This window comes from Xiphophorus couchianus, chromosome 9, assembly GCF_001444195.1.
Source record: "Xiphophorus couchianus chromosome 9, X_couchianus-1.0, whole genome shotgun sequence".
NCBI lineage: Eukaryota > Metazoa > Chordata > Actinopteri > Cyprinodontiformes > Poeciliidae > Xiphophorus > Xiphophorus couchianus.
Window position 1 is genome coordinate 5,638,601 of NC_040236.1, and position 13,692 is coordinate 5,652,292.

The 13,692-nt window shown below is 37.4% G+C and overlaps 1 long non-coding RNA gene across 2 annotated transcripts in view; it reads right to left on the minus strand.

The window, feature by feature from the left end:
* Window positions 1-837: 837 nt before the first annotated feature.
* Window positions 838-13,692, minus strand: part of LOC114151263 (uncharacterized) — a 34,547-nt gene continuing 21,692 nt past the window's right edge. For both annotated transcript variants that reach the window (XR_003596907.1, XR_003596906.1), the window contains 2 exons: window positions 1,703-1,706; window positions 838-850 (listed from right to left, as the gene is read on the minus strand). This is a non-coding gene — a long non-coding RNA (uncharacterized LOC114151263). The remainder of the gene's footprint in view (window positions 851-1,702; window positions 1,707-13,692) is intronic.

The following is a 13,692-nucleotide window of genomic DNA, read 5'->3' on the forward strand; positions in this document are numbered from 1 at the left end:
TCATTATGATGACTTGACATTACTTTAAAAATTATATAGCTTTATGTTATTAGAGCTAAAGTTTAATCAGTAATATTTTTATAATAAATATATATCAGATCATGATTTCTTGGTTAATGTCAAGTTGTCATAACAAAGACATTTTTGTCTAGGTTAATGACAAGTTGATGACTGCTGGCATTTCATAAATTTTAAATAATTTATTAATGTAACTAGAAAAGTATATAATGCAATAATTGAGATTATTGATTCCTGTCAATTTAGAGAAGAAAATTTTTGACCAATCAATGAACAATTTGCAATCACAAATAATTTGAGTTATCACAGAACTAGCATTTGATCACCTGCAGGGAGACAGAGTAACAAATAAAATGGCACTGATTAACCAATATATAGTACCAGAGTACATTAAGTTTAGAAATATGGACTGGGTACTGTCTTAAATGAATAGGAGGAACTGAGGGAGAGATTACTTTTAACAAGTATTGCATTAAAGATTATGTTGTTCAAATTTGGAGGTAGACTTAGTTCATACCCTGCTGGGCACTTGAAGGAATCTAGCTGAGAGCCTTACTGAGATGGATCAGCCTTGCCTTTTCAAAATGCAACCAGAACTGCTGATTTTGTGAGCTGTATAGAAGGCTTTGGGTCACCTCGCTGCAGACGTCAAGCCTCATTGATGGCAGGTGTCTGCTGGCTTCAGCCAAAGCACAGATATGCCAGAAGAATCAAAATTATTCTACCAAACTCTTACACTGAAAAACTTACTGACGTCCACGAACTTCTCTTAAAAGTTTTAAGAAAACCCATGTGCTGATAAAACCAGCATAGAAATGCATATGTAAAATCGCTGTTAGTCTCTCCTCTACATTACAAGTGACATTTGTATTTCCATTTGAACTATTAAACAATCTGTTTTGTGATTTTTCCTTCCTTTCGGGAGAGTTTATTATTTTTTAAGCAACAAAGCAAGGCAGACAAACCATTATTATTTACTTTTGAAATTATTTAAATAATTATGTTTGCTTCTTTCATTCCTGGAAGGCAACAAGACTCCTTTAGCATTAATCACATACATAATATTCAAATGATTGAAGTAGCTGGAATAAAATAAGCTTAGAATAGTTTTTGTTTACCACAACAAATGTAGAATGTCTACATTTATTGACATTCTACACACACAGTTTATTATTAAACTTTATTGATTACCGAGGGAAGTTATTGAGTACATTAAAATACTGTCTCCTGTCCAAGTTGCTACCATCCTTTGGTTGGCACTATGATTCCATTTCATCCAGGCTTCAATAGAGTTTATCAATAGTTCATCTACCTGGGATTCTCATCTGTTATTTTGCACTTCACCATGAGTTATGATTATGAGAGAGGAGTCCTGACTTCAGACCTGCATAGTGTCAAATCCAAGATATAAAGATTTTGTTATTTTTCAACTTTTCTTGCTGGTTTGGTTGTATCACCAAGACGGTCTGTTTGGTAGTTTTACAATTCTCTGCCTCTCTGAAGGTGAGAGGTTATTCCATGGCCCATAGTCCTCCTTAGTTTTTCTGAAACAACAAATTCCTGTGAAAGAAAAAAGTATTCTGTTCTTAGTACTTTCCTGTAGTGTGGTGCACTCCTTGTTAACATTTTGCAGTAATGCTTTGATTGCCTGTTTGTACCAAATGCAGCAAAGTATTCCAAGAACACTTCTCTCTAGTGCCAATAAAATTTCCATGTGAATGCCTAACGCAGCGCTTAAGCATTTTATACAATCTTTGCTCAAAACAGACAGTGCTTCCATCCGTATTTGACAACATGCTCAGAAATGAATTTTCCTTGAGAATATTAACAATTTAAGTCTGCAGTTTCCAACTTGCAGCTGTATAGCCAAAGCTGTGAGAAAATCCTCCTTCCTGTGTGACTACACTGCATGTATTTACCGTTTCATTGTCTGTTCCTCTCACCTTCCCTGCACACAATCACGCACACTTTTCCTATCCTGAGTTCTGAAATACACACCCCCACACACGCCCGTCCGCGCACACACCCATAGCATTGAGTGTGGATAGCCTGCCAGCAGCAAGGTCTGACAGATATTCCTTTGTGGCCATTTCAGAGAGTGGGCACAGAGCTCCAAGCACCTGCTAGCAGGCTTGCATGTCACAGTAGTTGTCACCAACAATCACATTTTTTCAGCTGAGACTAAATATAAGTGGGAAGGTGTGTTCCTGTATTTGGCTTCCTAGCAAGAGCTAATCAGACAAAGTTGGCTAAGGAGCTTTCGTCTCATAGGCCAATTGTTACACTCCAAACAGTTAGCAACCCTGAATCATTTGAGTTTAGGAATTATTGGAAGAATTTTCTTGTCATAAAAGATGAAAACTTTATCCATAAGTACATGTTCATTAAGTATAATATTTATCACAATTGTGTTTATTGGGTTTCATTGCTGTAAAAAAAGTCTTAAATCACCCTCCATTTTTTAGGGATGATGTACAAGATATGCAAAGACAAAAATTAATCACATTTTTGTTCTAGATGCCCTTTGTAGATTAATCATTTGTTCTTGTGATGTATACAATCCAGTTATTGTTATTTTTATTGAGTTCAAAACTATATGTACATCTCAATTAATTTTATTAGCATAAAAAGTGTATAGCTCAGTTTTAAAAGAAAAAAGTAAAAATGTTTTCATATATTGTAACACAGATATATTTCATCAGTTAATTTTCAGTTTAATGGTTATAGCTTGCAGCCAATTTTTTAAAAAAAGCTTTTGATAAATTTTAAAAAGTGGAAAGCACTGACTGAATATTTGGTTGGATTTTCTTTAATTCATTAAACAAAGAAGCCTAGCATAAGCAACTATAGCCAATATCTGGATATATAAATTATATAGCAATGTAATACCATTTAAAAATTTTGAATTTAGCAACAGGTGTGAGTCCTTTGTTTTGGTTTCATTTTTTAAAATGTGTCTTAATGCTGCATTGCATTGTATTGTTTGGTATGCATAACAAACTGATTTCAAATTTCAACCTGGCCAATCTGCAAAAAGAGTTATGTTAATGTTCTGTACTGTTTTAGAATTGTAGTCTATCTATGCTGCAGATTGGCAATGACAGTATGAAGTGAACAAAGCCATCAGTCCTGTTGGTAGCTCTTTCAATATTGAATTGACATTAACAGCCAACCCATTCAGCTTGGTGCTTCTCTTTTTGCAGCGGGGGGTGGTTGTTTACAGCACAATGCTAGTAACCGTCATACATCTCATTACATGCACCACAGCCAAACATTTCCAATTGGGTAAAATTTTAAACTTTAATAGAGTCCAAGCAATTATTTGTCAATTGCTGCGGGTCCAGACTCTCTGCATGAAACAAAGTGTAGAACAAGTAATAGCTTGGTTTTTACCAAGCTATTACTAGTGTGAAGCAAGATCATTAGTTCTCACAATCCATTTTTAATCATAGCAAATAAAAGCAGATAAGATCACCACACAGGAGCTTCAAAAGTGAGGAGGACATCCAGTTAAACAGCCAAGAACATTCTGTTTCTTTCTATTATATGGACAAAGTACTACATATTCAAATGAAAGCCCTTTTACATTTTGCTATTTTGTAATGTAACCAGTACTTTTAATGCAATATAGACTCAAAAGAAAGAAAAAAAATACTTTTATAAGCACATTAATGTATCATACAATGTGCCATAGAGATGTTTTATTAACAAAAATGTTTTTCAGGACATGTGGTTGATGGTAAGGGAGATGGATTGGAAAGGTGCAGAAGTAGGAATGAAATCCAAACTACATCGTGATGAGGCAACATGCAGCAGGCTTTTAAGTGAAATGAGGAATGAAAAGACTTTGGCACCATGGCACACATTAGCTCCACACACCAGGAGCTCATCACACGAGGCTGATAGCTTCTGATAGACTATCTCTTTTGTGATGCAGAGGACCCTCTACACTCACACTCTATCTGCATTTCTATGTGACTTCAATGCAATTCATGTGTCCCAGGTAGATTATAACTGCTTCATGTCTACTTGTTGCTGATTATATTGATTTAATACACACTTTGATGAGTAATCCACAAGATAAGGTATTTTTTCAGGTCCCTAAGGGCAACTAGAATTGATTCAAGTGACAATATTGTAGTGAAAAAAACAAATATATACATTGTCAATTTATGTTGCTTACCTTTTATCATGCATTTTGCACATTTATAAGTAGACTGGTTTTCAGTATAAATCCTGCATTGTTTATTTCCATGTAAACAAGCCTCTTAACAGTTTTTCTTAGTCACATTAGTATGTATCATGCACACAGCTATAGTTCTGTAGAACAACGTGAAACAACTCTATTGTGCTGTGCAGGTGCAACTTTGTCTGCATGCTGTGACAAATAAAAACACATAAAAGAAACTACAGTGTTCACGTTTTGCATTTCTTGTGTGATTCCAGGAGTTATTTTTATATCAAGAAGCAATATTTGTAAGGCTGCTAAAGACCCTTTGGCTCACTTGCTGCAAAATCTGCAACAGGAATACTTTAAGTTCACCTGTCAGAGACACAGGCATAAGAGCTCACATGGGACTGCTGTTCTTCTGCTCTGGATTTTGAAAACCACTGCTGCATTTATCCAAACAGCTGTGGTTTACTTGCCTTGAGAACAGAGCCCCCACATTCACAGTTGCGAGGAAGGGAGACAATTACTGAGATTCATCACTGCAGTTTGTCTTCAGGGCACAAATCCTCTCTTGAGAGTGAGGGAGAGGGATTGATAACTCTGTCATGCATCACATGACTTGCAGATGTTTCGTATCAAATGACAAAAAGAAATGTTTTTAAATGGAGCCACTTATATGTGTTTTAGGGAAGTTTGCAGATGTTTAGTTTTGTCACTGATTTATTTATATGCCACAGACAGTTAAACAGAATAATTTTATTGTAGCTACAACATGAAAACGGGTTTAGGATTTATAAGAACATGTGTAACTTCCAGCCAGGAAGCCTTAAAAGCACATCTTTTGTCTTCCTTTACAGTATAGAATGCAGAATGATATCCAGCTGTGCAGAGAAGATTGTTTGGTACGGCTTTATCTTATGTTGGTACCTCATGCTGCCTCTACATTTGATTGTTCAGATAGGGTCTTATTCAACCAAGTCAAGATGTTTAATCAGAAATCCTATTGTTAGATGAGTAAATAAAAACTAACATTTCTTTCCAATTGTTTATTTTTTTTTCTCATATGTCTATTTACCAAGCACTTCAAGATCTAAAGTAAGGTGTTTGCAGAACCCAAAGATCTGCATCGTACTCTTTTTTTGAGATAGGCCAAATAACATAAAATGTGTCCAATCGCTTGCATTCTGAAACATACAACCAAGGAAAATAAGAAATAAATAGAACAAAAAAACATTAGTTATAAATTGGAATGCATTTAATTGGGATTGAGTATAATGGACAACTAACAAGAAGCAGTGTATAAATATGACCTGGAAGGAGGAGAATATGTTTTTTTTTATATTATTGATAATAATCTGAAAATATTTATATTTAGCTTCTCTGAGCCGATACTTTGGACAATCACTTTTCCCTGCAGTTGCAGCTTCCCTACAATGTTGCTCATGCTTGGCCAGATTGGAGATAGAGCTCCTCACCACAGTTTCTCAGTTCAGTTTAAGTCTGGACTTTGTACTGTTCAGTCTCATCTACAGCAATATGTATTGCTGTAGATTTAGGGTTGTTGTCCTCTAACATCTTTTTCAGAGGTGCCCAATTTTTATCTCCATTGATTTGTTAACCATCTTCCATATTCCTGCAAATGAAAAGCGACTCATCAATTTGTTATTGAAAACAATAATAAGCAAATGTATGTCTATCAAACATTTCAACTGAGTACTAAAATTAGGATTTGGATTGTCTAAGTAAGATTCTCCATCTTCTTCTCAATGGTTACACTTTGTTGTCTTAGTAAGAAAAAGAAAATTAAGTACTGTAAAATGAAAATAGTTAGGATGGGCTTTAAACAAATGGGCACAGCAAACACATACACCGCCATTCACCATTGTTATCACGGCCAGGTAACTGCTGGAACTAAACCTCAGCCTTCTGCTGCAATCAACATTGACTGTCCAGTTCAGAAACAATGCAAGCAGTTTCACAACCAGCAGAGTAGCAAATATGGAAATTTGCTGGCACAGATGAGGTTGTTGTTTTTTATTTCAGCAGGGAAAAACTCCCTAATGTGATGCTTTGTAAGCTTAGTGGAATATGGAGCTGATGAGACTTTTCTGAGATAAAAAAAAAAACAACCAACTGGACCTAGCGATGTGTTAAAGCCTCAGCTTGGGAGACAAGTACATTATAAGATTGTGAACTAATTAGAATGCCATGGTAGATTGCACAAGCCACTCTGTTATTTGGATACATCTTCTCCCACTGGAGGTAACACTTATAAGGACTTATTAAGACACTGGCGATGTTATAATCACTCAAGTAAAAACAGATAATAATGTTATAATTTGCAACACCTGAATGTTTCTCATGTTGGTAATTATAGATGAAATGCCACACATTTATAATTCAGGAATCAAAAATAGGTTTTACAATAATTACCTGCTGTCTTGAGTGAACTCAGCATTAGTCAAAACAGAATGTGCCAAAGAAATAATGTAAACTTATACAAAAAATGTGTCTATTGTGAAGTCTTAAACATATTTTCTTTCTTTTTTAAAAAATAAAACTTGCCTCTTAATAACTTATCTCAAGTTTTAATTTGATTGCTTTATATCCAATCAAGACCATCTTCAGAGACATCCAGTAAAAAATAACAAAAACATGTTGGACAGAAAAAAAGGACAGAATTTTAAAATATACTAGTCCAATAAATTAAAGCAACATGTGAGCAGTACCAATCTTCATTAGTGGTTTCCATTCTTTGGTGTGGAACAGTGTTTTGCAAATTAGTTGATCCCTTAAACCAGGCATGTCCAAAGTCCGGCCCGGGGGCCAATCACGGCCCGCGGTCAGATTTCATACGGCCCGCAGCTTCGGTTTTATAATGTATTATTTATGGCCCGCCTGCACTGTCAAACAGAATAAATAAATCATAAAACTTGAAACTGTAATTCCTCCTTTCACCAAATGGTGGCAGCACCACTTTAATACTATCAGTCTGCCTCCGTGCAGCGAACCGCTCTCCACTCATTTCTGCCATGGCCACTGCAAAGAAAACGAGGAAAGTTTACAGTGAGGGCCGCCGCTTTCAAGAGAGATGGGAATTACAATACTTCTTTTCTGAAAATCAAGGCAATTGTGCTTGTCTAATTTGTGAGACGGTTGCCTTGTTTAAGGATTTCAACGCAAAAGGACACTACCAGACTAAACATGCTAACACATACAACAAGCTAACAGGAAGTGACCGTGCTGAAAAAGTGAAGCAGCTCCAAGCTGGACTGGCATCACAACAGCGATTCTTCACGCGGGCCTGTGAGTCAAAAGAAAATACCACCAAAGCAGCTACGATGTTAATGTTAATAGCTAAACATGGCAAACCTTTTACTGAAGGTACATTTATCAAAGACTGTGTTATGAAAATGGTGGAGAACATTTGCCCTGAGAAGAAGCAAGAATTTGAGAAAAATGTTTGCCTGGCAGTAACAGTGTGGCACTGAGAGTTGAGGACATGAAACTGAGTATTTTGAACGGCAACGTCTGTCACTATCAGCAGTGAAGAGCCAATCGAACATTTATGCACCTGGACTTATGGCACTTATTTTTATTAAACTCTTGAGTAAGATTTGGTTATGAACCTGTAGATATTGTAAATGACGAGCAAAATTCACTTGTTTTAAGATTTAATAATAACAGACAACTTTGCATTACTTATAACTCCTGTTTAAAATGTTCTTGAGGCAAAGATATTTTTAAACTCATGTAAATTTAAGGTATTTCATACAGTTTGTTCAATGTTATCTGACTCTCCAGATATGAAAGAAAGGCAGAATTTGGGTTTTTAGAGTTGTTCTCATTTGCCTGAGTGGCTTATATATATTTTTTTTTTGTCATTTGAAAAATAAAGATAATTGTGATAATGAAAATTGTGTATTTGCATGAAACTTTTGTAGTTAAAAAATGTCCAGGGCGTGCCGTGGTGGCGTAGGGCGACCCGTATTTGGAGGCCTTTAGTCCTCGACGCGGCTGTCGCGGGTTGATTCCCGGACCCGATGACATTTGCCTCATGTCTTCCCCCCTCTCCTTCCCTGTGTCCTGTCAGCCTCCTGTCACATAAGGGACACTAGAGCCCACAAAAGACCCCCTGGAGGGGTAAAAAAAAAAAAAAATCAAAAAATTGGCCCCCGGGCATCTTCACTTGATCAAATCTGGCCCTCTTTGCAAAATGTTTGGACACCCTTGCCTTAAACGTTTCCACATCTATTCATGCTTCAACTACAAACATCAATGTATTTACTGTAGATTTTTGGAGACTGAGCATTGCAAAGAAGCACATAATTGTAAGTAGCCTGGTTGTTCTATGCTTTACTTTATCTAGACCCATGTCTGTTGAGAACCCTGAACTTTTTGGGCTTTGTGGTAAATGCTATGTGTTGAGAAAAACACCTCACCATCGGTCACCATGAACTCATCCACAATGTGAAATAGGATGGTTTCAGTTTTTTAGCAGGAGCATGCAAGTGGACAGAGTTTATAAAAAAATGGGTGAAGCTAATTACGGGTCAATACTGGGAGACGTGTTTGAGAGTGTGACAGACTGAAGGTGTGACAGACTGAAGACTGGGGTGGTTCACCTTAAAAGTGGATTTTATCCATTTCATGCAAGAACTCCAAGACAATGGGTTTGCTCAAAGCATATTTGTGTGTTTGAATGGGCCAGTCAAGTCCACACCTACTGTGATTTTCTCAATTTAAAATTGAAATGATGATTGTGATCCAACCAAATTTGCAGCTTAGTAAATAAAGGTTCAGCTTAAACCTGGTAAATTATAAAAAGTCTGAATTATAAAAACCGGTAAAATCAAAAAATGTGTTTGATGGATAGCTTGATTACCATAAGCAAATTAACTTTTCATAACTTTTGAAAGTAATAAGCTCTTAAAACCTTTCTTTATGCACAAAAAATGTAACACCAACATTTTCTGAGATGACAATTACATTTTCAAATAAATAAATAAATAACACTTGTTTTACTCGGAATCTTTTTCTTTTAACAAAAATACATCAGTCTGGAAAATTCAGCAGAAGGTTACTCTGACATCACAGTGCATCTTATTAATAGTTTGTTGAGTTCTGAAACATTTTCCAGGGTCAGTACACCTTGGCCTGTATTCAGTATTCTGCCATAATATGAAATGTATTTATTTTGATTGGAAAACTTCAAGATTGGCTGACTCAGCTTCTGGTTTGGTACAATTCACTCCCTCTGCACATCCTATACTTTTTCATAAACACCTGCTTTGACCATGATGGCAGGCAGACGGGGAGGTTTGGGTCTCAATCATCTCTCCCTTCAAATTGACGCAAAATATGAAAACTTTTCAAATCTATTCATTAACCTCCATCCAAGGTTCAGTAAAATCCTATGACTTATGTCAGCACCTTGCTTTTTATGCGAGCTAGAACTGCAGATGGTGTTAAGAAAAATATTGCTTGTACCATCTCTGTTCCATGGCAGGAGGGGCAAAATGACTGTCAAGGAGCATCAGTGTGGACGGGGGTGATAACACCAGGCTGCTGCTCCTCTCCCACCTCCTTTTCTTTCCCTCTGGCCCAACAGCATCCATTCTTCCTTATGTAAATGTCACCATGGTGCCTTATAGACCCCACAACATCCATCTCCTTGTGGAAATGCCACAGCATCAGCACCACTGTGCATCGACCCAACACTGGGGCTGCTGGTCCTAAGAAAAACGGGGTCAAGAAGTGTGGTGCAGTTTCTGGAGGAAGTATTTGGAAGTTAGAACACTCAAGAGAGAGCAAACCATGCCAGCTCAAATGACCTTGCATAGGCATGAAGTGGAGCCATTAATAAGGATAAGGTGGACAAGAAAAAGACACAGACAAGTACAGTCAATGGAAAAAACACAAGCATCTATTTTTCACTCTGTGTACACAGTGTGAGAGCGCCTGTCGCTCTGTGCGATAAGGAGTGGTCCTGCTTTAGATTAATGACCTGCTTACAGTGCAGCACAAAATCAGCGCAGATGTTGTGCAGAGAAAAGATGACTTTGCTGACAAGCAGCGTGTCCTCTCTGTCAACAGGAGAGACTCCCGGTTCTTACTATTACACCGACACCCCCGCTGAGCAGCATCACACTGATGAAAATCTCTCACCTCTGAATTTAATCAAGGTGTTTTTCAGGTATTTCTTGCTCAAACTGCATGCCTCTTCCTCTGCTGGATTGTCTCCTTATCCCCCACAGGGCAGTTCTGGAAGATTTCACCAGCTAGGTCTAAAGGATATCTTCAGTGCATTTTTTTCTTATTAGTTAGCATTAGTTTCTTTTTCTCTTTCTCTCTCTCTCTCTGCAGGGTGTGTGGGTGGCTGAAACTGTATTGGTAGCTTAATCTCACACACAGAGCAGCAGGAATGGCCAGCTGCAAGCTAGTTCTAGATTAAGTGAAAGAATCTAACCACCTACTGAGTAATATCTGGCGCCCTGAAGGAACTTTTTATTGCTCTTAGTATGCCTTGACAGCTTTTTGTCTGGATCTTTTCAAAATTATATCTGACATATCTCCCTTCTCCATGTGGTTTCAAAGACCACATGGAGCCAGTTTATTACACAAAATAAAATAAGGAGCAGCTACTCTAATATTTTTGACAAGGGGTATGGTGGGACACCTATATAAAACTAATTAGCATTCGGGTTATGAGAGGATTTGAATTGCATCTGGCACTGGTGTGGTTTCACTGTTGGGTTTGATTAAATAGCTGGACCTCCTGTTATACACAGTTGGGCTGGCACCACTTGTCTGTGCTTACTGGCTCTTCTCCTGGGCAGCTCTTCCCTCTCCCATCTGGTACCACCATCACTGCCAGTAAGCTTCTTGCACTGTTTCACTCCCTTCCCTTTTCTATCTATATTCCACTTTGAACTTTCCTTAAAAAAATGGCTGTAATTGATTCTGTCAAAACTGAGTTAGACATCGTTCAAAGTTTCACTTCATGAGAAACTTCTTGGGTGTTGCAGTAGTTTGTCTCAGAGTAAAGAGGAAAATGAGAGTGACTCATGAAGACATTGCAGGTGCTTCCGAGTCAAAGATTTAGAGCGCTCTCTAGATGTTTGTGGGAAAGAACACCTATCAGCATAAACTACTGTGATTTTTTTTTCGTGACAAAATTTGCAGTGACAGTGTGATTGTGGTAGGAAAATGGAAAGAATGCCGTAACAAATGAAATGCAATATATGGTCTCTTTGCACGTTTACACACTGCAGCATAAATTGAGAAATCTCAATGGTTAATTAGCACAATTTTTGGCATTAACGATCTAGTATTTCTGAGGGCTTTCTGTCTTCCAAAATCAGGGTTTGTTGCTTCCCAAGTGTGTGCATTCACACAATAAGTGAAGCAAGCTGTTCTTTGTTTTCTCAAGTTTTACTTTGCCAAGCCAGCCTTAAAAAACAAAAGAAGTATGTTTTAGCACTTGTCTGAGCTTTCAATGAGACTTTATAACTTATTCCAGTTACATATTTAAATGTGCAGTGACTCTTCATCTATGTCAATAAATTTTCTTAAAGAGGACCCATGGGAGAAAAAAGTTGTTTAATGTGTGAGCAGATGTGACAGCTCTCGACTGTACCTGCTCAGTTTTGGTTGCACAATACAAAAAGTGAGAGGCATCATTTTGGAGCAGAATAACCTCGTTAGAGAAAGCAGTATATTCAGTCAGAGGAGACAGATGTCAGAACGGTGGGTGCTTTAAAAGAAAGACTTCTCTCAATGTTGAACTTTAGCAGGTAGGTGTCAAGAAAGTTTTAACATTTCCAAATTTTAAGTCATGGTGCAGAGCTGTAAAAAGCTGCATAATTTTTAACTTAAGCTTCTCAAGGAAAGAAAACAGACCGTTATCAGTTGGTTAAAAAAATGCATACTTTCTGTCAATCAACTAGCTACAGTACAAACAGTTTGTAAAATAAAAATCTTGAATTGGGATTATTAAAATTATTTCTTAATGAAGTTGTACAAACAACTCTATGTTTGTTGTACTCTTACAGCTTGAATGTATATTTTCTGCTGAAAAGTTGTAAAGATACAATAGCAGTGACATACAGCATGGTTCATGACTGGTGAGAAACTGTCTCCTCTGAAGTCAGAGACGGTGTACAAAATAGTATGGACGCATATTTTTATATATTAATATAGTTTTAAATTTCACATTATGATTACAGTTAAAGATGAATTGTTAACCCTTTTAAATTCTTCATCAGCCATTCAGCCTATTAAAGAGGAACGATCATCCTACTGGGTAATATGGCCTCACTGCATTCGGATACTGGACATATTTCAGAAAAAGCGAAGTTGAGAGTTTTTTGAGGGTTTATCTTTTTTGTACATGTAGTGGCGTGCTGTGTTGCCTAGGATTGAAATCTTGATTCATCCATCTCATGAATGTTGTATAAAGAAAAACTATAACAACAAATGGCTTGATTTGAAATATAAAATTTGTTTCTTTCCCCATCTTTACATAGATTTCATCCTAATACTATTTAACATTATGACTCAGCAATAAGAAACAATTTCTGGGGGTGGGGCTCATGTTGTAGACAGTAGGGTGTTTTGTTTAATGTTAAAGACGCATTGACTGTTAACCACCACACCTCAGCTGTTTTTGCTGCCAGCATACCTTTGCTTCTGTGTCAAATAAAAACTTTTAAATGACTCCCCCGCAGAATCTGCACACTGTGCAAGAATCACAACTAGAGATGAGTGGCAATCATGACAACTTCCACGTGTAGAGGGATGAAAAAAAAAAAAAACTCTTTTCCAACCTATCATGCCAGAGAGGCTGACAGGGAGACGTAATCTCCCCAGGAGTCTTAACTCTGTGCTGTGGATGAAGGATAAGGGGAGGTAGAGAGGTGAATGAGTGCTATGTGGATAGATAGATGGTTGGAAGGATGGATGGGTAGAAGGAAAAAATGAGAAGAGAAGATTGAGTAGTGGAGGGTACTCTAGCGCACTCATGCTCTTGATTTGAGATAACTCTCCAAAGTCATCAAGGCTGACAGTTACACATTTTGTACTCATAAACAGGTACAGAACAACACAAAAACGGTATTACTTACACACACTTGCCAAACAAGACAGCTTTGCATCAGGGATCTTTGCTCAAAAGCTGGAGAACAGGAAAATCCCACACCACAAATCCTGCTGCCATTGATGCCAGCAGGATGTCCTGTGAACGGCCTGGCATGCGCCTGCATTTTATGTGCGGTAGAACAAGCAAGAACTGTCATGACTGATAAGGAAAGAGACTTTATCTCTGGATCAAACCTTATCCTGAAAAAAAGCCAGACATCTATGAGTACTCGCTGACATTTCACAGAAGGCAGTGGTTTTGCAGTAAATAGCAGAGAAAAGTTGCTTGTTTTGCAGCAGCATTCCAGGGTTAATTTTCCCTTGTTGCTAATGACAACAAATGATCCTAGGAGGGTTGTTTGATG